The following is a 25,089-nucleotide window of genomic DNA, read 5'->3' on the forward strand; positions in this document are numbered from 1 at the left end:
AAATACTGCAACGATCAGGTTTACCAATGTGTTTGAGAGAATGTTATTGATACTTTTACTCAAGCTAAATTCTGAACCTTTAGATAGTTTCTAATTTATGTCAGAGTGCAGTTAAAAGTAAATTTTATAAATTATATACTTGTAAGAAATATACAACAAGGTGAATAAATTTGGAAACAAATTTATATAATATAATTTTAATACTTTTCTATCTCTCCCTCTCCTTCTCCATTATACAAAAATTACCTAGCTGAGTGACAGAAAAGTATCTCTCAACTGAAAATTTACCAATATTATGGAATTTCTGAAAAATATGTTAATTAATACTAAAATATGAAATAAAATAAATAAATTAGCTGAGCACTTGTAAAAGTAATATTGTTTCTATTAGGAAAAAATAGTCAAGGGACATATGTACCTTTAATGTATTTATGTTGAGTACTCAACTCAGAAATCATCTGATTTATCCTGATATATCATAAATTATAATATCAACTCTTTATTATACTTTGAAAATATGGAGTCTGATGCATTTGACGTTTTAATTCCCTGTGGATATTTTATAACATTAGGCTTTTGATTCCATTTTCCTTTTAATTATCTCAAGAATTTATTCATGTATTATATACAATTTGATATAGGTCCATTCCAAGCTACTATTTTTATTTTTTTACTTTCTACAAATAGCTCACTCTCAACATGTATATACTTAATGTATTTTGTACATGGTTATATTTGCCTTGAAAGGAAAAACAACAAATAGTGGTCTGCTATAGGAACATTCTGAAGTTTTATTTTAAAGTATATCACTCAATCAGTTGTTAGTTACAAAATGTATAAAAACTTGATTCTAGAATATTTACACATAGAAATTCTCTGACTGCTGTGTTTTTATAAAAATATATGATCAGTAATTAAATCACCAATATAAATTCTACTGTGTATTTGCCATTAGATTTTCTAATAATTCATAAGGAAAATACTTACATGTTACTTTGCATCTAGTGACTCTGCTTCTCCTTCTCTTTCCGGTGATGTATCAGTCTACTTCCAAACGTAGCCCTCTCTCCTCCATCTTTTCATTTGGTGAACACATACAATTTTCAGCAAATTTTATTATTTTTCCTTTAAAATGAAGGTTGTGTTCGTATGTTTTCCTTTTCTAACTTACTGTCATCAATCCAAGATGATACTATTTTATTCTCTGATCGCTGGTTTATTTCTGAGGGGTCACGTGTATTTTAATTTTTTGTGTGCATAAAAGTGTATAAAGGGCACTTTTATGTTTAGATTCTATTAGAAGCTGTTTGTGATCTTATAAATAATACATTCTGAGCATCTGGACTTGGCATTTGTAGGTCACCCTAATCCAAAACGTTCTGAGGTGTTGCATTTTACATACTCCCACACAAACCCATTTAGCCAGGCTTTCCACTCTCACCTCCAAATACCATACTTGTTCTGTCCTCATGTTTTTCCTCTTATATAATTTTCATCCAATGAGAGTTTTTTTCTTCTTCCATTATTCGTCTCAAGCTACCAATTCTTTATAAAGGTTTTCATGATTATTTCTGTGTAAAGTCATCATTTCTTTCTAAATTCTTCATACCCTTTTGCGTTTGAATGATCTATACAGATGTCCTATATACTAAGCATATTTGAATTCCTAAATCTCAGTGGCAAAATTTTATTTTTGAATCCTACTTTTTTTATATAGATATTGCTAATGTTTCTAATTGTTCACACCTGCCTCTATCCAAGCCATTTACCAGTGCCCTTCTGGGTCTGGAAGTATGACTGCTTTGACCAATGGAGCAGTGGCCGAGAGTGACTTGAGCAGATTTGACTCCTGCTACCTCCAAAAGAACGTGCCTATCTGTCTTGTTGAAACAATGAAAGAGCGAGCCATGTAACTGTCCTCCATCTGGCCTACATTCAGATGTGTCAGATTCCGACTAGTAAGCCGTGTGTCCTCAGACATGTGAGTAAACCCTGCCAAGGCCAGAATGATAGTCCAGCTTAAATTATGAATCTGCAGTCTTGTAAGCCAAATACATGCTTTTTGTTTTAAGAGACTGAGTGTTGGCATAGTTTGTTACAACAAAGTTATTATGCCATTAGAAAACTGATACGCTATGCCTGGAACCCAAACACAGCAGCCTCACAGAACTTTGTACATATTTAAAATTTAATGAGGGTTGAATAAATGTATTCCAGATTATGTGTAAGGATGACTACAACACACTCCCAAACTAGTTTGAAAGAGTAAGCAAAGGGAACTAGATTCTTTGAGCATCTGTAACATGCCAAGTAAGGCGCTGCAAAATTTAATGTTTGATCCCATCTACTCCTTGCTACAATACGTGAGGTACTTGTCAATAAGCCCAGTGTGCAGATAAAGAAAGTGAGGCTTGCAAAGATAATGCAATTCACCTAGGTGGTACATAGAGTCTAAAGAGAACTTAAATGATAACATAACAATCTGATAGAAAAATTGGTGTTTATTTAAGTCGGTATTATGACAGAAGCTCTTGCAAGGACCAAGATATTAAATGAATAAATACATGACAATTTTTAAAAAATAATTTTCAGTTGCTTTATACTGGCATTTTTATGACAATCATCTTTATTTGGAATGAAATCCAATTATTTTCACTTATAAGTAAGATTTATGCTTTTATCTTTTTTATTTTGAATCTCACATCTTTATATGATTTTTTTCATTGTTCAACAATTTTTAACCAAATGTTTACTGTGTGTCCAGCAATTTACTAGGTACAAGATATACGGTTGTGGATAAAACAGGGGCCACACAGGCTTCTGTGAACCAACACTGAGTTTGTATGAGCATCTCTTCAGTGATGTTGATAGTTTAAAATCAACCATATGGAAGTATTTACATCACAGTAATTGGCAAATACTACAAAGTTTCTTCTTTCTTTCTTCCGTTCTTTTTTTTTTCCTCAGAGGACGTTGTCAAATATTTACGAACATACATTTAGTAGCCTTTGGCCCATATACGAAAGGAAATCTATACTCCTATTGTATTCAAAAGCCCCCATACAATAAATTAGAAGAAATAAATTAATCCAGTTAAATGTAAAAGACTTCAAATGAGAAGAAAGCAAGCTAAAATCAATATAATATTTATAAAAATACACAATACATAAGAACACACCCATAATACAAGGAAACAAACACAGATTAAGAGATATGAAAATATATAGTAGGCAAATCAGATATCCAGACAAATATCAAACTTCATATACATCAAGGCATAAAGTGATATTAGACATGAAGACAGTTACTTCATATTGATAAAAGAAGTCACATGTATATAAAATAATTCTGAAATTGTGTGCACCTAATAACAAGCCTTATAAAATATAAAGCAAAACCAAAATTCAAGAAAATTATAACCAAAAAAAGTTAAAGCCGTAATTATGGTATGTGATTTTAATATAAATTTCTCATGTATCTATATACAAGTAAGACTAAAACTTTTCACTGAAAATTTTAAAAATGAACAAACATGTTAATGGAATATGAGAACCCAGCTCAAAACAATTAGAGAATGTACCTTTATTCCAGTTCATATGACATGTTTATTTTAAAAATCATGTAGTATACTAGCTCAAGAAAAGAGAAATTTAACAAATAAATAGCATTAATAGTGAAAATGGCTCATAATTAGAGACATATATTTTTTAAAAGAATGGTATGAAGCACTTCCCATGAGTAAATTGTTAAACTTACAAAAAATACACAAATGAGAAAACTGTAACTTACTAAAAATAACACAATTGTAAATGTTGAGTCAGTAATTTACTATCTTTACATATAAACTTAATAGGCACAATGATTACACACTCTCCCAAACTTTCAAGATGTTGATAATACTAAATTTAAGTAACTTTTTTTTTTGAGATGGAGTTTCGCTCTTGCTGCCCAGGCTGGAGTGCAATGGCATAATCTCAGCTCACTGCAACCTCCATCTCCCAGCTTCAAGTGATTCTCCTGTCTCAGCCTCCAGAGTAGCTGAGATTACAGGGGTGTTCCACCATGCCTGGCTAATTTTTGTATTTTTAGTAGAGACGGAGTTTTACCATATTGGCCAGGCTGGTCTCGAACTCATGACCTCAGGTGATCCACCCACCTCAGCCTTCCAAATTACTGAGATTACAGGTGTAAGCCACCACACCCAGCCATAACTTTTTTCTTATAACAGGCATGTGAATTGCTCCTCAATTTGTTTTAGAAAACTAGTATACTCTTGATACAAAATCAGTGAATGACACTATGTAAAAAATAAATTTAAGGCATGAATTTATAAACATAGATACAAAAATCCTATGTAAGTATTAGCAAATAGAATCCAGTATGTATTTTATATGAAATAATATGGCACAACTAATTTTGGTTTATCCATAAATACAACATAGTATATAATTCAAAAATATATTAACAAAATTTATTACATTAACAATTTAAATAAATATAATCATATCCAGAATATAAAGAAAATATATTTGAAATAATTTAAAACATATTTATAGCTCATTAAAACTATGAGTAAAAAGAGTCTTCTTAACCTGGCAGAAGAAATTAACCAACAACAAATTCAGACTATATACGTAGCAGTAAAAGAAGAAAAATATATTAAATCATGTACTGTAAGTCCCAGAAAACTCAGGAAAACAAAGGAAATATATAAAATGTAAAATAATTGGAAAGAATGAAAGAAAACTATAGTAGTTCATAAATAATCGTAGTTTTTATCAAAAATATCAAAGAAAACAGAAAATTAGGAAACTAATGAGAATTCAACACAATTGGTGAATATAACAATATGCAAAAATACATTTAATTACTTTGCACCAAAAATAAATATTAAAATATATTTTTCTACATAAAATGAATATTTAGTCATAGCAGCCAATAATACATGGTACTCAGAAAAATAATCCAAAGAATATACATAAGTCCTTTATGAAGAATATTATTTAAAAAATTATCAAAAGTCATGAAAGACCTTAATGAATTCAGAAAGATTCTATGATGAAATAAAGATGTATCATAGAAGATATCAGTTCATTACAATTGAGCTGAAATTCCTGAAAAGTTGATTCTATAATATATACAGAAGATCTATAGACTAAACACGGCCCATATAATTTTGAAGAATAATAAGAAAGGACATAAAAAGGGAGGATGTTAGGAAATCATGCTACCAGATATGAAGTCTTTTTATGAAACTACATAATAGTAGTGTTACAGGAGGTTCTTGGATCTCATACAAGAAAAAATTCAGGGGAAGTTCACAGTGCAAAGTGAAAGCAAGTTTATTAACAAAGTAAAGGAATAAAGGAATGGCTACTCCATAGAGCAGCCCTGAGGGCTGCCGGTTGCCCATTTTAAGGGGTGGGTTATTCATGAGTCCCCTTTTTATGCAATATAGGGTAACTTACTGACGTTGCCATGGCATTTGTAAACTGTCATGGGGCGGGGGGGTGGGGTGGGAAGGGTGTAGCAGTGAGGACGACGAGAGGTCACTCTCGTCGCCATTTTGTTTTTGGTGGTTTTTGTCTGGCTTCTTTACCGCAACCTGTTTTATCAGCAAGTTCTTTATAACCTGTATTTTGTGCTGACCTCCTATCTCATCCTGTGACTCAGAATGCCTTAACAACTGTCTGGAATGCAGCCCGGTAGGTTTCAGCCTCATTTTACGCAGTTCTGTTCGAGATGCAGTTGCTCTGGTTTACACGCCTCTGACAGAAATGTTGATGAAAAGAGTCAAACTCTGTAAAATATTTAAAGAGATTTATTCTAAGCAAAATAGGAGTGACCATGGCTGGTGACACAGCCCTCAGGAGGTCCTGAGAACATGTGCCCAAGGTAGTTGGGGTACAGCTTGGTTTTATATATTTTAGGGAGGCATCAGACATCAATCAAATACATTTAAGAAATACATTGGTTTGGTTCAGAAGGTCAGGACAACTAAAAGCGGGACTTCCAGGCTATAGGTAAATTTAAAGATTTTCTGGTTGACAATTTGCTGAGTTTATCTGAAGACCTGGGATCAATGGAAAGGAATGTTCAGGTTAAGGTAAAGGATTGTGGAGACCAAGTTTTATTGTGCGGAGGAATCTCTCAGCAGACTTCAGAGAGAGAGCAGGTTGTAAAATACTTCTTATCAGTCCTAAAAGGGTGCCTGGCTCTTAGCTGATTATCTCCTGGATCTGGGAAGGAAGGAAAACAAAAGGGAAAGAGGATTCTCTATAGAATGTGAGTTTTTCCCAAAAGAGACTCTGCAGGGCAAATTCCAAGGTACGGCAAGGAAATATATTTTGGTGTAAAACATTTTGATTTTCTACCTTGTTATGCCAGAATCAAATTGGAGAGTTAGTCACCATATATAGGGTCAAATAAAACCCATCTGATGAGAATTTACGGTTTGTAGGGCATGATTCCCTAGACCCCTTACATAGGAATTAGGGTGAGATAAAAAATCAGAGCTTAGTCCTCAGTAGCAATAGCTTATATTGAGGGCTTAATAAGTCCAATGTACTGTTTTAAGAAATTGTATACATTAATGGATTTGTATTGAAAGTAACCCAAAGATATGAAAAAATCAGTGCAAAAGTGATGCCCAAGGTTATGTATTAAATAGCAGAACCAGGAATAAATATAGTCAGTCTAGCTCTCACTCCTAACTACTGTGCTGCACTTTCTTGTGTCTCTATTAATTCAGTGTGATTTTGGTGTAGAAATTGACAAATTGATTGGTAGAATGTAATAGGGACCCCAGAACCACACCTCCTTATTCATGGTAGGAAGAAATGGTTAACAGCTGGACTGAGATGCATTATTAAACTAATGAGGGAGTTGGTTCCATAAAAGAAAGAAGGAAGATGATCTGATCCAATTTTCTCAGAAACATTCTAATGCAACATTATTAATATTAGCACATGGAAAAGGAAATGCTACTTTCTGTTCTATGTTGCCTTATGAACAGCCAATTTGGAATCCGTGACTTTAGAGGCCATAGATCCCTAGGAACTACAACTATTAAAATATTAACTGAAGGTGTTTCATACCTAATACAGCTGTCATGTTTGTCAGTGATGTGACTGCAACTCTTCTGAGAGACCTCATATAATGATCAGGGCCAGAGTACCTCCTGTGTATCAGTAGCTTATGTTACCTGGGCTTCCCAATTGTTGATGCCCTTAACATTATTTGTAAAGCTTGATGCAGGGTCAACTATATTTCTGTGTGAGTCTGTGAATCTATGTCTGTGTGAGTCTGATTTGAATCTTTGATCTGTTTGTCCACATGGAAACTTGGTAAATAAAAGACTTAGTATTAGAGATCAGTGAGAAAATAATGAGCTAGTCAATAATAGTTATCTACGTGAACTAAATAAATTTGGAATCTTGTTTCAACCCATGGGCAAAAATAAATTCATATGAATTAGAAGACCTAAGTGTGATGTTGATCTTTAAAACTTTTGTGCAAAGAACAGGAGAATATCTTGATGCCCTCAGGATGAGCAGAAATTCTTAAACATGACATAAGTACAAACCATAAAAAATATGATAAATCTGACTGTTTTGAAATTAAAAACCTGTTAGTAATAAAATCAGACAAAAATTGAGTAAAAAAATTCAGGGACAAATATTTAAAATGCATAAAAATTAGTTTATCAATTTATGAATAATTTATGAAGATATTGGTAATCTAAATAATATAAACATTCTAATGGAAAAAGTGAGTAAAGCACATGAATTAGCAATGAAAAGGAGATGAATTAGCAACGAAAAAGAGATGATATTCAAAATAGACAACTACATAAACAAACAAGCATTGCAAAGTGATAAGCCTTACAGCAATTAGGAAAATACAAATTGAAATCACAAAAAGTAGTATTTTAAATTAATCAGATTGGTAAAATTTTAAGTCTGACAATACTATGTTGATAAATATGTAAATAGATAGAAAATTGGATGCATTGTTGGTTTGTAGGTGTAAGCTGGTTTTAAAAACAACCTTGGGGAGTAATGTAGAAATAGCTAGTTATAAGGTTTGGCTCTTTGTCCTCACTCAAATCTCATCTCAAATTGTCATCTCCACATGTTGAGGGAGAGACCTGGTGAGAGGTGATTGGATTGTGAAGGTGGTTCCCCCATACTGTTCTCCTGATAGTGAGGGAGTTCTTATGAGATCCGATGGTTTAAAAGTAGCAGTTTCTCCTGCTCACTCTCTCTCTCTCCTGCCACCTGGTGAAGAAGGTGCATGCTTCTCTGCCTTTTACCATAATTGTTAAGTTTCCTGAGGCCTCCCCAGCCATGCAGAGCTGTGAGTCAACTAAACCTCTTTCCTTTGCAAAAATTACCCAGTTTGGGATAGTATCTTTACAGCAGTGTGAGAATGGACTAATACAGCTAGTAAAGTTTAAAATGTATGTACTCTAGGACTCAGTAATTACTAGTTATAAATACTAGAGAAACCCCGTATACAAGGAGACTTATATATAAGATTGTACCCTGGATCACGGCACTAAATATCAAATTGTGGTAACATCCTAAATGTCTATATACAAGAAAATTGATTGATAAACTGTAGTGTGCTTATACAATGAAATGTAATATGGCATATAAAAATAAATGGCTATATACTGACTTTGTTTTTTTGAGAAGGAGTCTCACTCTGTCACCCAGTCTGGAGTGCAATGGTGTGATCTCCGCTTACTGCAACATCCACCTCCCAGGTTCAAGCTATTCTGCCTCAGCCTCCTGAGTAGCTGGGATTACAGATGCATGCCACCACGCCCAGATAATTTTTGTATTTTTAGTAGAGATGGGGTTTCACCATGTTGGTCAGGCTGGTCTCGAACTCCTGACCTCATGAACTGCCCGACTCAGCCTCCCAAAGTGCTGGGATTACAGGCGTGACTGCGGCCGGCTGACTATATATTGATTTAATCTCACATTTTTTATAAATTAAAGTTTCAGAATGATATACATTATATGTTACTATTATAGAAAGATAATATATTTTGGGGCATATAAGTGTTTTGTGAAAGTATACAATCTCCGTGGAATTTATAAGTGATAATTTTGTAATCAAGGTTATGTTCGAGTGGAGTTTCACAGAAAACTCTCACTTCCCTGATATCTTCTGTTTAATTTGCATATGTGGTATTTGGGGGATTTACTTTCTTATTTTCTATACTTCCTATATGGCTTAAATGTTTAATAATCAGAATAAAAATACAAGAAAAAGACAGTATTAAACATTTAGTTGACACTGAAGCTGCAAAATGATGGGGAGAGAGGCTCTGTTGAAGTACTCTGAAATTTTTGTTTGAATGACCAAGAGGTTGTGGGAGTAGTGACCTGGGCACACAAACATTTGTGCCTTCGGGAAAGAATGAAAAATGAATGAGATAAATAATCTTCCCCATATAATAAGGACATAACCACAGAGCTTATCTTTCTCTCTAAGATCTGTATTATTTTTAAAGCTTTTTTTGGAGAATTTGAAAACTCAATCCTGTATTTTAGAGGAAACTCATCACTTAGAATTTGAAACTTGGCAGCTTCCTTGCCAGAAAACACTAGTGGCAGCTCTGTGACTCATTTAGGGTGCATAAGTTCCATAGATTATGTAAAACTGATCTGGAATGACATCCTTCTATGCAGGCAGTACTAAAGATGAGTGCAAAATCCAAATTATGAAACACTTGAGAAAATAAACACCTATTACTGAGAGTCAACATACAACATAGTCATGAAAAAAATCCTGATTAGGTGTTTCAAAAATTATTTCATAGTAATAATGGTAACAGTATCTCAGAAAATTATCCAGACATCAGAGAAACCAAGAAAATTAAAATGTATAGAAAAGATGGTTAAAAAAAATAAAGCAAGAGAATACTACATTTAGCTTTGATCCCTGATGTATTCCAAAGATCTAGAACAATGCCTGGCACAAAGTTAGATTTTAATAAATAGCGAAGAAATGAACAGAGGAATGAATGATTCAGCTCATAAGTATTTATTTCAAAAGAGATGTCTGTGCTGGAAATAGAAATGTGGAATTCATTGGACCATAATGATATTTAAAATGCTATAACATTTATAGCCTGAGTAAAGAACCAAAAACATGCAAAGAAGACTGAAATAAGGAGTTGGAAAGAAAACCAAAACTATGCTATTATTATGGATTTCTCTTTCCAGGCAGGAATGACAAATTACATGTGTTGGCTCTTGTATATACTTAGAATATTGTTCTATTGGATTTGAATTGCAAATATCAATATGAACCTATTTGTTTCTTTTAAAATAGATGTGTATCTTTAATTGTGTCTGCTGCTAAAAGGTCTTAAAAGCAATGACTACCTAGTAGTAACAAACACAATCAACATCCAGATTATTGACCCTAAATATTAAGGAACCAGAACTCCTTGACAAGTGGTTGATTTCAGGACTGAGGGAGAAAATATATAAGATCTGTAAATATTTTTTCTCTAAAAAGCATGAAAAATTTCCAAATACCAGCTGATTATGCAAAAACAAACAAACGAACAACAACAAAAAAACCCCGCAGAATTCAATTTAAAGGGGCTCCTTTTAGCCAAAGAGGGACAATTTGAGCATCAAAAGCAGTGATGAATACAATTGGTTGAAACGCATTCACTAATAAAACCCAGAAGTTTATAATTATTCTTAAAAGTAGATAGAGAAAGCAAAAAAAACAAATACAATTCATTGACGTCATTGAACGTAACTTGGGAACTAACACCTGTGTTAAAACATGGCAAATAAAGGAAAAGAATTAAATATTCGAGTGATTTTTCTGAATTATGTTTCAGAGTAACCTAATAGCTCTAATTGATGAAGAAAAGATCCCTTCTTTAGAAAAGGGGTGCTGAAACTAGAAGTCACAATTTTGCAACTTTGAATGAATGATTAATTCAGCCAATAAGCATCAACAGTTATAATCAACAAATGCAAGGTTTATACATAATTTTACAATAAAAATGCCACTGCCAATTTTATTTGTCAGCTTGGCTAGGCCTTTTTCTGGGTGCATTCTAAGCGTGTTTTTGGATGTGATTAACATTTTACTGAATAAAGAAAATTGTCCTCCCTAATATGGGTGGACCTAATCAGTTGAAAGCCTGAATAGAATAAAAAGGCTGACCCTCCTTTGAAAAAGAGGAATGCCTCTTTCCTGAGTGCCCTCCAGCTAGAACATGCTTTTTTTCTTCCTTTGCACTTGAATTGAATCATTGAGTCCTCCTGGGTTGTGAGCCTGCCAGCATTTATCCCATCAGTTCTCCTGGTTCTCGGGTCTTCAGACTCAGACTGCACGCACACCATTTGCCTCTTTTGGGACCTCAGCTTGCTGACTATAGATCTTGGGCCTTGTCAACCTTCATAATCATGTGAACCAATTCCTTACTTTTCTCTTTCTGCTTTTCTTTCTAGATATATATTTTTTCTCTCTTCATATATAATGTGTGTGTGTGTGTGTGTGTGTGTGTGTGTGTGTGTGTGTGTGTGTAGTTCTCTGAGAAACTCTAATACAAAGGGTATCAGTTTCTTGCTACAAGAACCCTCCGATTAATCATACCTGGAAGTAGTATAATCGGATATTGTGTGCTTTCTGCAACAAACCAACATGAATCACATAATAATACTTTAGAGTGTTCTTTCTTTAAAAAAAATGAAAAAGTCAAATATGAATCAACACCAAACCTCTAGAATAAGGCTTTTCATTTTATGAAATATGGAAGACAAGAGAAGGTAAATAAAACACAAAATAGCATACTTACAAATCCAGAATGTGGGACATTCCACACGATAACTAACCCATTTTCTACTCCAAGATAATGACCTGAAAAAGGAAAGATGAGAGATACTTCTCTAGAGTAAAAAGAAAATGTCCAGTAGAGACCAGAGAGGAGCGGGAAGGCCACTCTTGAGTGAAGTAGATTCAGCAAAGATAAGAGTTGCATGTAACGGGACACCCAGAGAATGCCTTCAAATTTATACCAGCTTGGTTCCCTCCAGCTTTAAAATCACAAACTCGATGTCACCTAATACGTTGTCTATGGAAAACAGTTTTTAAAACACTACAGTAAAGTTGGACAATAAATTGAAGAAAGAGCTTGAAAGGCTCACAGTGCTAGGTCAAGATGTTTAGATTTAAAGAATGTTACACATATGAGCCATTTTATTTGATTTTTTCAATTGAGAACATCAATTTGTAACTGGGGCAATATTGCCCCTGAGAAGGAGAAAGTGGTTATTGCAGGAGAAAAAAAAAATTCCAGATATTGACGTGGCTTAGTTGTCTGGTGTAAATACCTGGGGTTCGTCATCTTGTGCTAAGAAAATTTACGACGTGGACACACATGAGGAGTTTAGGAGCCGAGGTTTAATAGGCAAGTGAAAGAGAAAGCAGAACAGCTCTCTCTCTAGTGAGAGAGAGGGGCTTCCAAAAGGAAAGACCAGCTGGTGCTGGATGCACCCGATTTTATAGGCAGGCTTGTGGAGGCGGTGTCTGATTTATGTAGGGCCCAGAGATTGGTTCCATCAGGTGTGAAATTTACCTAGGGTACAGGGAAGGCTGGCCACCCCACCCTAATCTCATTGTGCAAATAAGCTTTCCACTTAACTGGTGCCACCTTGTCTGCTCACTGCTGTACCAGTGGCTGGCAAAGAGAGAAGGGAAGATGAAGCTGCCATTTTGAACATGATTGTCACAACTGCCAGCATCTATACATGAAGCTCAATTTTACAGGCTTCTCTTTGTCAGAAAATGATTTTGGTCCTGCTTTTCGTTAAAAAGAAAACCTTTACTGAGGACTCCAGTACCCTCCGTATCTGCCTAAGTAATTGCTTCTTAACACCTATATCAATATTATAATGGTTTGTGGCCCTCCAAATGGCTTTAGTGCATACATGGTTATACAGCATTACTGGTGCATTAAAATTCATAAAGGTGGGCCGGGCGTGGTGGCTCATGTAATCCCAGCACTTTGGGAGGCCGAGGCAGGCGGATCACGAGGTCAGGAGATCCAGACCATCCTGGCTAACATGGTGAAACCCCGTCTCTACTAAAAAGACAAAAAATTAGCCGGGCGTGGTGGCGGGCAACTGTAGTCCCAGGTACTCGGGAGGCTGAGGCAGGAGAATGGTGTGAACCCAGGAGGCAGAGCTTGCAGTGAGCTGAGATCATGCCACTGCACTCCAGCCTGGGCGACAGAGCAAGACTCTGTCTCAAAAAAAAAAAAAAAAAAAAAAAAATTCATAAAGGTGAGGATGATTAAAAAAAAGAATTAAGTCTCCTTAGGGTACAATAATCAAAACAAGTTTTAAAAACCTAATCTAGAAAAACTATAAACTTAAATTGACAATTCACATATCTATAAAACATTTTATAAAATTTTAAACTATTAATAAAAGCAGAAGTCTTTATAAAAATTTAGGTCTCTGAAAACAATTTTCTTTGGACACATATTATCACACACCATGAATCAGAAAATTAAGACATACTGTAAGTTATAAATAACAATATTTACCTGAGAACAATAAAAATCCATCCCCTACTTTATCTCCTCTAATCTATTTATCCTTGTGCCCCTAAACTTCATGCCTTAAGCAAATGACTATCAACTCTCAATTTGAAATGTGAAATGAGACAGCCTTCAGTTCTAACTTATATGTTCCTGCTCTCGACTAAATATTTGTTTCCACACCAAATTTATATGTTGAAAACCTAATCTCCAATGTCATGGCATTTGGAGTTGAGGCCTTTGAGAAGTAAGTAAAGTTGATTTCAATCATGAGAGTGGGACTATCGTGATGAAATTAATGCCCTTAAAATACAGACAGATACACGAAAGCTCTCTTTCTTCACTATGTGAGGATACAGAAAGAAGTCTGCTGTCTAAACCTAGGAAGAGGGCCCTGCCCAGATACTGAATATGCCAGCACCTTGATCGCGGACTCTCCAGCTTCCAGAACTGTGAGAAAAAAAACCTTTGTTGGTTAAGCCACCTGATCTATGATATTTTGTTATGGAAGCCTAAACAAATATATGACATTTCCTAATCCAGCGAAAACTGTCATCGTTACGTTTATTCAGCTGTGCATACCTTGAAGTCACAAATTGAGTTTAGAGTTGAAATTTGTAGAAAAGTATGATTTTTTTTTGGTTAAGCATGAAAGGGTGTTTTAGGCTATGTGGTTTTCTTCAGAACTGCTGAGAGAGAGCAAAAATAAAACTGTGATGAAGACATTCTATAGGCTTTTTTGGTATGCTGTCAAAGAGAAGTGCAAAGGAGAAAGAGATACTAAGTTGGTTAACTGAAGGAATGATAAGTAAATTTAAGCATTTATTCCAGAGTATTCAACATCTATTCACAGTAGCCAAACCTTGACAAAGGACTTTTTTAGCAGAAAGTTTACATATTTAATTAATTGTTTAATGTAAATAATGCTTTCAGAAAAGACTACTGGGGCATGAAAACATTGACTAAGCAAGTCTTAATGTTTATATTTGAGTAGACAGAAAAAGAGAGTGTAAAATTTCCTGCCGATGACAGGACAATAGGAGAACACAAAAAGTTATAAGAACACAGAGTCAAAAAACACTCTTTCTACCTGGAAATAATAGGAAGATAAATGAGTTGATGGTTAAAATCCAAGCTCAGCCTCAAAATATGAATGATATAGTTACTGAAAAATAATAAATAATGAGAATGGAAGGCTACAAAGAAGAAACTGCAACAATAATGGCACATTTGAAGAAGGTTTTTTTTTACCAAGCAATAGGCTTGCTGCCTGACATGCATAAAAGGCCAATACTATGGTACCAGCTGTTTTTTTTTTCTTTTTGCAGCTTGCATTATGTTATATCATTCTAAGTAGATAAAAACTCCAACTGATCACATACAATAATAGAATTAAGGTAACTCAATTTCTATTTGTTCTTCTTTGCTATAATTATCTATTTCTAATCTAGTGGGGTTTTTTATCGATTTGGGGGTAGAAGTGTAATTTTGTTACATTGATATAATGTGTAATGGTGAAGTCTGGAATTTTAGTGTAACCATCATTTGAATTGTGTACACTATACACATTGGGTGATTAATATCTCACCCCTCATTCTCCTCCCACCCTTTCACCTTTCTGAATCTTCAGTGATTATTATTACATTCTATATGCCCATGTGTACATGGACTTGTGAGAACATGCAGTATTGGACTTTCTGCTTCTGAATTATTTCACTTAAAACAATGACCTCCAGTTTCATCCCTGTTGCTGCCATATATATATCTATATATATAGACAGAGATATATACACATATATACACACACCCATATATACACACATATATATACACATATATAGAGATATATGTATATATCTCTCTATATAGAGAGAGTATATGCATATATACACACATATATATGGAGAGAGCATTTTCTTTATCTAAATATCTGTTGATGGACACTTAGGTTGATTACATGACTTTGCTATTGAGAGTGGTGCTGTGATAAACATACAAGTGCAGGTATCTTTTTGATATGATTTTTTTTTCCTTTAGGTAGATATGAGTATTAATATTCCTAGATTGAAGGGTAGTTCTATTTCTAGTTCTCTAAGAAACCTTCATACTATTTATCAATAGAGATTGTACTAATTTATGTTCTCACCAACAAAGTATAAGGGTTCCCTTTATTCCACATCCTCACCCTGTTGGTTTTAGACTTTTTAATAATAGCCATACTGACTGGTATAAGATGCGATCTCATTGTGGTTACATGTTTTTTTGCCATTTTTAAGTCTTCTTTTGAAAAATGCCTGTTCATATATTTGTCCACTTTGTATTTGGGCTGTTTTTTGATTGTTGAATTGTTTGAGTTCCTTATAGATTATGGATATTAGGTCTTTGTTAGATATATAGTTTGCAAATATTTTCTCCAGATATGCAGGTTGTCTTTTCACACTGTTGGCTATTTCCTTTTTTTTTTTTTTTTTTTTTTTTTGAGATGGAGTCTCGCTCTGTCGCCCAGGCTGGAGTGCAGTGGCGCAATCTCAGTTCACTGCAAGCTCCTCCTCCCGGGTTCACGCCATTCTGCTGCCTCAGCTTCCTGAGTAGCTGGGACTACAGGCACCCGCCACCATGCCTGGCTAATTTTTTGTCTTTTTAGTAGAGATGGGGTTTCACCGTGTTAGCCAGGATGGTCTCGATCTCCTGACCTTGTGATCTGCCCACCTCGGCCTCCCAAAGTGCTGGGATAACAGGCATGAGCCACCACACCCAGCCACTGTTGGCTATTTCTTTAGCTGTGGTACCAGCTTTTGAGAAAAGAAGTTTTCTTGCAAGATTGACCGGCAAGAAGATAGGAAATAACATTCAAATCTGTCTCCTTAAGCTGAGGTTTGGTGGCAGGTTTCCAAGGCAGAGAACAGGTAATATTCAAATCTGTCTCCTCAAGCTGAGGTTTGGTGGCAGGATTCCAAGGCAGAAAATAACTTTGAGGGAGACAGGAAAATGCAACGATGTGTGATCTGACTGGGTCATGCAAAGAAGCAATGCCAGGTTCTTGGCTTTTAAGTTCATATTGCAAAAAACAGAGCACCCCTTGATTCTTAATTTAGTCTCAGATCCTCCATCAAAGTATGCCGAGTCTGTCCCACAGACTCTGGCCTAGCAATGGAAGAAAGAAGTACACAGACACAGGTATTTTGCCTGAGAGCGTGGCTAGGGGACTGCACGACTTAGCATCGCTGACGAGAGTGCAGCCCCGACAAGCGGGAACCATTTGTATTTATTTAGTACAGATTAAATGACAAAGGCCTGGAGTAAACAGAGTTTGTGGGTAATTAACACTGTCGACCCCCCGAGTAGAGAGCAGTCCTGCAGGTGAATGACCAAAGGTTGGTTTCCATAGACAAATTAAACAAATACATCTAGATAAATTCCTTTACAGTCTCTTGCTATCTACCCTTTGCCCTTAGTCTCAGGGTAAGATAATTTAGCTGCCTTCAGCTTTTATTCTCTCCCGAAGCTTTGCAAAACCTCCTGGCCTTCCATGAAGGTTTGCATCTTTCCCTTTAACTTTTCTTACAACTTTTCCCACCACCCTAAGTGATCTCCTACATCTCCCCCTTTCCTGTTTTTTGCATCAGGTTTTGTTCATTGAAGAGTACAGATGTGTGCAGCAACAGGTTTCTCTGCCATAGTGGTTACTGCTACTATTCCAGTTTTGCAGCCTGGAATTAGTAAATAACATGAGACAAACATGAGTATAATCAATAATATTCTTTTCCAATCAAGGAGTGACATGTAGTGTTACTTGACACCTTAATCCAATGTGTGCCATTAATGAGGGACCCTACTGGGCATAAGTCAATCCCTCCTAGCCAAGCAGTTGCATTGTTAGAGGCTGAGGAGGGGGTGTGAGAGGTCTGCCCAAGTAACAGGGTGGAAGAAAGGCGGATCTAGAAGATGGGCCTAATAGACAGTAGCAGGTGTGGGTTGTAGGCAGAGTGAGAGAATAAGAAAGGTTAATACCCTATGAGAGTTGCAATGTACAACAGAGAGCATAGCAAGAAACAAATTATCTGAAGTGAATGGTGTCTGTGTCTGGAAAAGGGTTCACTCAGTCTTTTGAGCAGTCTTCTTTAGCGTAGTATCTGGGGCCTGTGTCTTCCAAGGAAGCCACATTATCCAGGGCTATGGGTCGCGCAGGGTCATTTCCTTTATTTCTGTTACCAGGTTGGGTCCTAGCCATGCCATGGTATGGTTTGATGCATAGTGCTGGAATCCAAAGAGGATGTGAGGGGGTGTGAACAAAAGCATATCCTCTTCCCCATGTTAGCAAATCATTTGGACCACACCACAGATTGCTATTTACATATTTCCATAAAACTGAAGGTTGTATATCTTGAATATTTTTGAAAAGTGCTTCTCTATAGCTGATTGAAATTTTTCATCTAGATTTAAAAAATTAAGGGTAAATATTGCTTGTACCAATAGTGTTGGAGGGTCCTTACTCAAATTCCCCCTTTTTTGTTTTTTGAGCATATTTTTAAGGGTGGAGTGGACATGTTCTACTATGGCCTGTCCTTGTGGGGGTTATAAGGGATGCCTGTGGAATGTTGGATGTTCCACGTGTCACAAAATTGTTAAAATTGTGAGCCAATATAAACTGGACCATTATCAGTTTTAATTTTTATGGGCCGCCCCATAAACACAAAAGTTAAGAGAAGACTTTTAATGACATATTGGGAAGACTCTCCAGGAAGAACATGAGTGCTAATTAAGTGGGAATTGGTATCAATGGATCCACATACATATCTTAGTTTTCCAAATTCAAGGACATGTGTAACATCTCTTTGCTATAACTTATTAGGTTCTAGTCCTCTAAGGTTAACACCTGTTGAAGGAGGGGACATGCCTGTGAGCTGGCAATCTCAGCACTGTAAAATAATTTGTTTTAGGTAGTTTTTAGCTGAGTAGAAAATGTTTAGATAAGTTTCTGCAATTTTGGAGAAATTGATGTGATTGGGTGGCTTGGTCAGGGAGGTACGTCATAACCTGCAGCTCTGCTTGATCATTGCCATAAATCAGTGGGCCAGGTAGTGAGCTGTGAGCTCAAAAATGTGTGATAAAAATAGGATGTGTACATTGATCCAACAATTGCTGAAGTTGAAGAAAAAGTGCACACAGTGTGTGATCGAGAGTGGACTTAATGAGAACTGTCTCAAGGTTCTGCAATAAATAAACAGAGTAAGCAGTCACTAACAATATTGATGGGCTGAGTGGAAAAGATTTCCAGGGCCAATATTAAGGCTCCAACCTCAGCTCTCTGAGTGCTAGTAAATCCAGATTGAGTAAGGGAGTTATGCAGTTACCACCAGATAGTTGCCTTTCCATTTTTACCAGAGTGATCAGTGAAAAGCATTAAAGTGTTAGGTATCGGGGAGTGAACTACTTTTGTAGGCAAAACTACAGGAGTATGAAATAAGAACTGAAGTAATTTGTCAGTAGAAAGGGCATGTTCTATATGGCCTGCATAATAAGAGAGTGCTATCTGCTGGTCTACAGATAAGAGAAAGATGGCTTCAAATTGCTTTTTACTCAAGGGAATTCTTATGACATCAGGGCCATAACCTAGCAATAGATTGCATTGTCTGTGGCCTGTATAGATGACTCTACTAACTAGCTGGATATAGGGAGATAGTGTTTTAGTCCCGGTATGTGAGCAAAAAACCCATTCTAGAAAGTGCAGCCCTGGGGCCATCTGTCCTATTAATCCTGTTGGGTAAATGTTTAGTAGGAAATACAAAAAATTGGACTGACTATTGTGTGTCTATGCAATCTAGTTATGTTGGAGAAATAGCTTGCTCTATTTCCTAAATTTCCCTTTTTGCTGCAGGAGTTAAATACCTGGGAGAGTCTAGGGCTGTATTGCCCTTTACAATAGAAAACAGGTTTTGTAACTTATCAGTAGTTATGCCGAAGGTGGGGCAAGGCCAATTAATATTGCCCAGTAATTTTTGATAATCATTTAAGGTGTGTAAGTTGCTAGTATTTAATCTTTTGAGGTCTTACTGACTGGGAAGTTAGTATGTATCCAAGATATTTCCAAGGAGAGGACATTTTTACTTTTTCAGGTGCTATGATGAAACCTCTTAACTGTGTATTCCTTTGGACAGAGGCATATAAATTTAAAAGTACTGGCTCCGTTAGGGCTGCTAGTAAAATATCACCATAAAATGAATAATTTTGCAATTATGAAATTCTTTTCTACTGGGGAGCAAAGCCTGAATGTGATACTGACACATGGTAGGACTGTTCAGCATTCCTTGAGGAAGTACTTTCTGATGAAATTGGCGAGCTGGACTTTCATTATTGATAGCTGTATTGTAAACACAAATTTTTCTCTGTCCTACTCTGCAAGGGGAATAGTATAAAAGCAGCCCTTTAAATCAATAATGACTATAGGCCAACCTCAAAGAATCACTGCAGGGGAAGGGAGCCCCTGTTGAATGGGCCCCATAGCTTGCAAATTAACATTGATAGTGTGAGAGTCATGCAAAAGTTTCCATTTACCAGACTTTTTGGGAATGACGAAAATGGGCGAATTCCAAGGGCTGTTTGATGGCTCTATATGGCCAGCTTTTAATTGCTCAACTAATTCATGGGCTTGTTGTAACTTCTCTCCCTTTAAAGGTCAATGTTTTACTCACATAGAATTTTGAGAGAGCCACATCAGAGGTAGGGGAGGAACAATAGGGGCCATTATTCAAAAGCATTTGTTATTCATATAATTCATCAAATTCTGCCCTCCAGAGGAGGTATTGACTGGCCTTTAAAGTTGTTTTTGCTGGCACTGACCAGTCCCATGGGGTCATGTGGAAGTTGTCTGCCATGGCCTTAATTAATCTTTTCATAAATGGGCTAGCGTCTCCATTTTCTCTAATGCTTTTCCTTATCTTTTTATAAGTGTTGAAAGTAATGGGTTCATATTACTGATTCATACCTGTAATTCATATTACAGTGTTCATACCTGATTGCCTTGTTGATCTTGCATCACCGGGCAGGCTAAGAGCTCCCCTTCTAATGCTGCTTGCCTAAGACAGGGTCCCATAGCTGTAGTGTATCCCTTGTCTTTCTTCCAATTTATTGGAGGAGGAGGCCCAGGGGAAATCTCCATTTTCTCTTTTGTGTCTTTACCCAGTAATGGCAGTGCTGAGGGAGAAGGAGGAGGTGGTAAGGTAGGTGATGGTTCCTCCTCCCTTCCCTTCTTAGGCTCTTCTGTGTAGAGCAGGACCAAAGCAGCCCTAACTGAGTCCCAGAACATTAGAGATGTTACTGGTACCTGTTGCTCCTGTGCATGATGTTGTTTAAGATTTATTCACACTTGTTCCTGGAGCTCCAGGTCTAACGTCCCTTCTTCCGTGAACCATGGAGTATGGGAAACAACAGTTGCATTAGGTCCCTTAATTGAGCCTGTGAAACCATGATTCCACTAGCTTTAAGCAGCTGTTTCAATACTTTAATATACTGTTTCTGTTGATCTGATAGTTGTTGTCCCCTAGCCTGAAAATTCCCTCAAACTTGGAAATCCCGAGCGGGCACCAATGACTTACTGATTATGCAGTCTCTTCACCTTCATTTTCGAGGGTGCTGTCACAATCTGTTGCAGCATTCCTCACACGGGGAACCAGCTGCCAAGTCTGTCCCACAGACTCTGGCTGAGCGACAGCTGAAAGAAGTGTGCAGACACAGGTATTTTGTCTGAGAGCGTGGCTAGGGGACTGCACGGCTTAGCACCACAGATCAGAGTGCAGCCTCGATAAGCTGGAGCCATTTGTATTTATTTAGTACAGATTAAATGACAAAGGCCTGGAGTAAACACAGTTTGTGGGTAATTAACATTGTCGACCCCCTGAGTAGAGAGCAGTCCTGCATGGGAATGATCAAAGGTTGGTTTCCATACATGAAAGTAAACGAATTCATCTAGATAAATTCCTTTACCTTCCTTTGTTATCTACCCTTTGCCCTTAGTCTCAGGGTAAGATAATTTAGCTGCCTTCAGCTTTTATTCTCTCCTGAAGCTTTGCAAAACCTCCTGGCCTTCCATGAAGGTTTATGTCTTTCCCTATAACTTTTCTTATAACTTTTCCCACCACCCTGACCGATCTCCTACACAAGTACTTAGTTTTCACATGTGATTGATTATCTTTGTTCCAGCTGGCTCCAGGGTCACGAATCAAGTATACTTGGTTCATCTTGGCCTGCCCAGTTTGTGTGACTTGCAACCTGGTGGTCCTTTGTAACTGAAAAGCAATTCATCAGTTTGTTACTCATAGAGTTGAATCAGAGCGAACTGGTTCAGTTATAGTTTGGCAGTAGCAGAGATTGTAAACTGGAAAAGGAGGCTGAAGCACTAGGGTGATAGTTATTTTAGATGCCTCAATTATTATATTGAATAATCTGAAATTTACTCTCTTGACAATGGGAAATTGCTTTCTTATTTGTGTGGCAGAGACTGATGACTGTCTTTCCTTGCCCATTCCCCCTCTCCTTTGTTTAGCAACTGGATCCCAAAATTTGGCTACCCAGGATAAAAACTACATTTCCTGGCTTACATTGCAGTTGGGTGCCATTATATGACCATGTTACTCCTGATGAGAAAAAGGCAGAAGTTTGTGCAAATTTCAGTAAGTGTTCTCAAGGAAAGTATCCATGCCCTTTTTTGCCCTTCCCTCATTCTTGTAGGGTGTAATATGGGCCAGAAACCTGGGTCTGGACTATTCATCTTGAACAAGCAGACAAAAGCCAAATTGTAGGGATGACAAAACAGTGACCTGGAAGTGGTCTAAATCCCAGATAAATTTATGGAATAGAAATCTGAACTGCTTTAGCCACTATTGTATTGGGTTTTGTGTCATTTGAAGTTGAAACTAATCCATAGGTTGTCTTTTTGTTTGTTAAACCAAGGAATAACATAGTCTGGATTTGCATGTGTGTAGACCAGACTGGATAAAATGAAAAGCTTTTGAAAAAGCTTACATTATAATTGTCAATATACAATAAAAGATATAATGAGGCTCTAAAAACAGACTGATGACAATAAGAAATATGCTTGAAGGATGGGATGAATAGGTATATGATTCTGATTCTAGGTGATTGGAAAAATACTGAAGTCTCTAAGTTTAGGGAAAAGATAAGTTTGTTTGTATGTGTGTGTATAACCTGATTAGGGTGGCTATACAATGACTACAGTTTTATTTATTTTAATTAATCTCTTTCTTGAAGGTAAAAGAAAACAGCTAGATAATAGAAACTAGGAAAACAGAAACTAGGAAAACTTAGATTCCAGCCAAGATGGCTGACTAGAAGTCCCTAGTGTGTACCACTCTGACTGGAGAGCAGGAAGAATACCGAGTAAACACTAGCTCTTCAATTACTACATCCAGGTAGACACATTGAGATTCATCAAGGAAGCAACATGACCTATAGATAATGGATAAGAGGGAGAGAGGGCAACCTCCCACTGAGGAGTGGTGTGGAGCCCGAGGAGGCCCCTCACCATGGGGAAATAGTCAATGAATGTCCCTGGGACCCATACTTCTGCCACAAACTTTTGAAACCCTGGGCTCAGGAGATCACTCATAACTTCCCACAAATCTGGGCCTCCAGACTGACACAGAGAGCTATATAGAGTCTGGGAAGAGCCACCACTGAGGAACACACAAAGTCTCAAGAGCCTTGGATCTCCATCCCCAGGCAATAGGGCACCAGTGGCTGCAACTTCCTGACAGCAGGGGAGGTCAGGCTCCCTCTCACACCCTTAGGATAGGCACCAAATCCACAGGGATGAGTAACAGATTGACTGCAGGCCTGCCTTCAGTGCACCTAGCTATACAAGACCCACTGGCCTGAGAACTGAGCATGCCCCCCCCAGCATCACCTGAACTCTCAGACTTGAGAGCAGCTCTGCCCTTCCCTGGAATGGAGCTCCCAGAGGTAGCAGGCAGGCCACCATTTTTGTTCCTCCACAGCCCTTGCCCCTGTTGCCCTCAGGCTTGTGAGAAAGCACAGTGATTAGGTACTAATGTGGATCCCAGTACAGTGCAGCTGCCTTATGGGAAAGTGGCCAGACTGTTTTCCGTGCAGGTCCCCATCCCTGCTACTTCTCACTGGGTAGGACCTACTGACCTGGGACCCCAACCACCCCCCACTTGGGTTCTCTGGCTAGTAGCAGCTCTGCATTTTCCTGGAATGGAGCTCCCAGAAGTAGCAAGCAGGCCTGCCAACTTTACAGCTACACAGCCCCCACTCCTACTGCCCTCAGGCTTGGGAGGGAGTACAGTCATCAGGACTAATGTGGGCCCCCAGCACAGTACAGCTTCTATACAGAAAAGCACCCATGTGAGTCCCCTTTGGGGAAAGAACATGGGACCTGGTTGCTACACTGTCACCTGTAGCACACTGCAGCCACTATGTGGAGAGGAAACCCAGTCTTCCTTCCCTGTGAGCACCTACCTCCTACTCTTCACCAGGCAGGGCCCCTGGTTAAGAATCACAGAGCAGCCACCCTACACCCAGCTGAGCATTCCCCTTGTAGTGGCTCTGTGTTTTCCTAGTGGAGCTCCTAGAGGCAACTGACAGCTCTTCTGCTGCCACCACTGCAGCTGTTCTGCCTTTGCTGCCCTTAGACTGGAGAAGATATAAAAAATCTGAGGGATTTACTCTTGCTTCCAGCACACTACAGTATCATGCAGAGAGGAGCTCAGTCCCTCCTCCCTGTGAGCCCTTTCCCTCCTGTTCTTCACCAAGCAGGTCCCCTGGCACAGTCCAGCAATGCAACCACCCCATCCCTTGGCTGAACATTGCCATTAGCTGTGGCCATTAACTGTTTCTCTGAGGGAGAGTTTCCAGAAGCAACCAAAAGCCCCTCTGCCATTGCCACTGCAGTGATACTTCCCTTGCTACTCTGGTACAGGGGAAGGAACAAAGGCCTTGAGAGCTTTACCCACACCTCCAGCAAGCCATAGGCATCCTAATAAGAAGAGGCCAGTCCGTCTCCTCCACCAGCTCCCATGCTCACCACCAGACAGAGGCCCCTGGCTTGGGCCCACAACGCCAGTGCCCCACTCTGGGCCAATTGCAAATATTGGTAGTGGCTCTGCTTTTCTCCAAGGTGAAGCCCCAAGAGACAAGGGACAGGCCCTCTGCCACAGAACTTCCAAGGTCCCTTCTACTGCTTCTAAGTTGGGGAGGGAACATAAAGCCTGAGCTAACCCCAGGGGCGTGGTGGGCAGCCCGGGAGTGTCAAGCTGAGATCTGCAGCCAGGACTGGAGTAGGAGAGGAGCCTGCACTTTTGCAGCACTCACAGGGAGCATGCTGCAATTCTAACAAGATACAGAAGAACCATTTAGCTGAGCAAGAGCCTACCTACAGGCCATTATGGTTAAGCACCATCTACTGGGTTATAGCTCAAACTTCAAAACTAAAAATACTTTGTGGCCGGGCGTGGTGTCTCACG

The 25,089-nt window shown here is 37.8% G+C and overlaps 1 long non-coding RNA gene across 1 annotated transcript in view; it reads left to right on the plus strand.

Annotated features, from left to right (window-relative positions):
• The first annotated feature begins 5,548 nt into the window (after positions 1-5,548).
• The window catches only part of LOC129526112 (uncharacterized), a 31,591-nt gene continuing 12,050 nt past the window's right edge, over positions 5,549-25,089 (plus strand). Inside the window, exons 1-2 of the long non-coding RNA XR_008670720.1 lie at positions 5,549-5,705; positions 22,131-22,257. This is a non-coding gene — a long non-coding RNA (uncharacterized lncRNA). The remainder of the gene's footprint in view (positions 5,706-22,130; positions 22,258-25,089) is intronic.

Source organism: Gorilla gorilla, chromosome 14, assembly GCF_029281585.2.
Source record: "Gorilla gorilla gorilla isolate KB3781 chromosome 14, NHGRI_mGorGor1-v2.1_pri, whole genome shotgun sequence".
NCBI classification, from domain to species: Eukaryota; Metazoa; Chordata; class Mammalia; order Primates; family Hominidae; genus Gorilla; species Gorilla gorilla.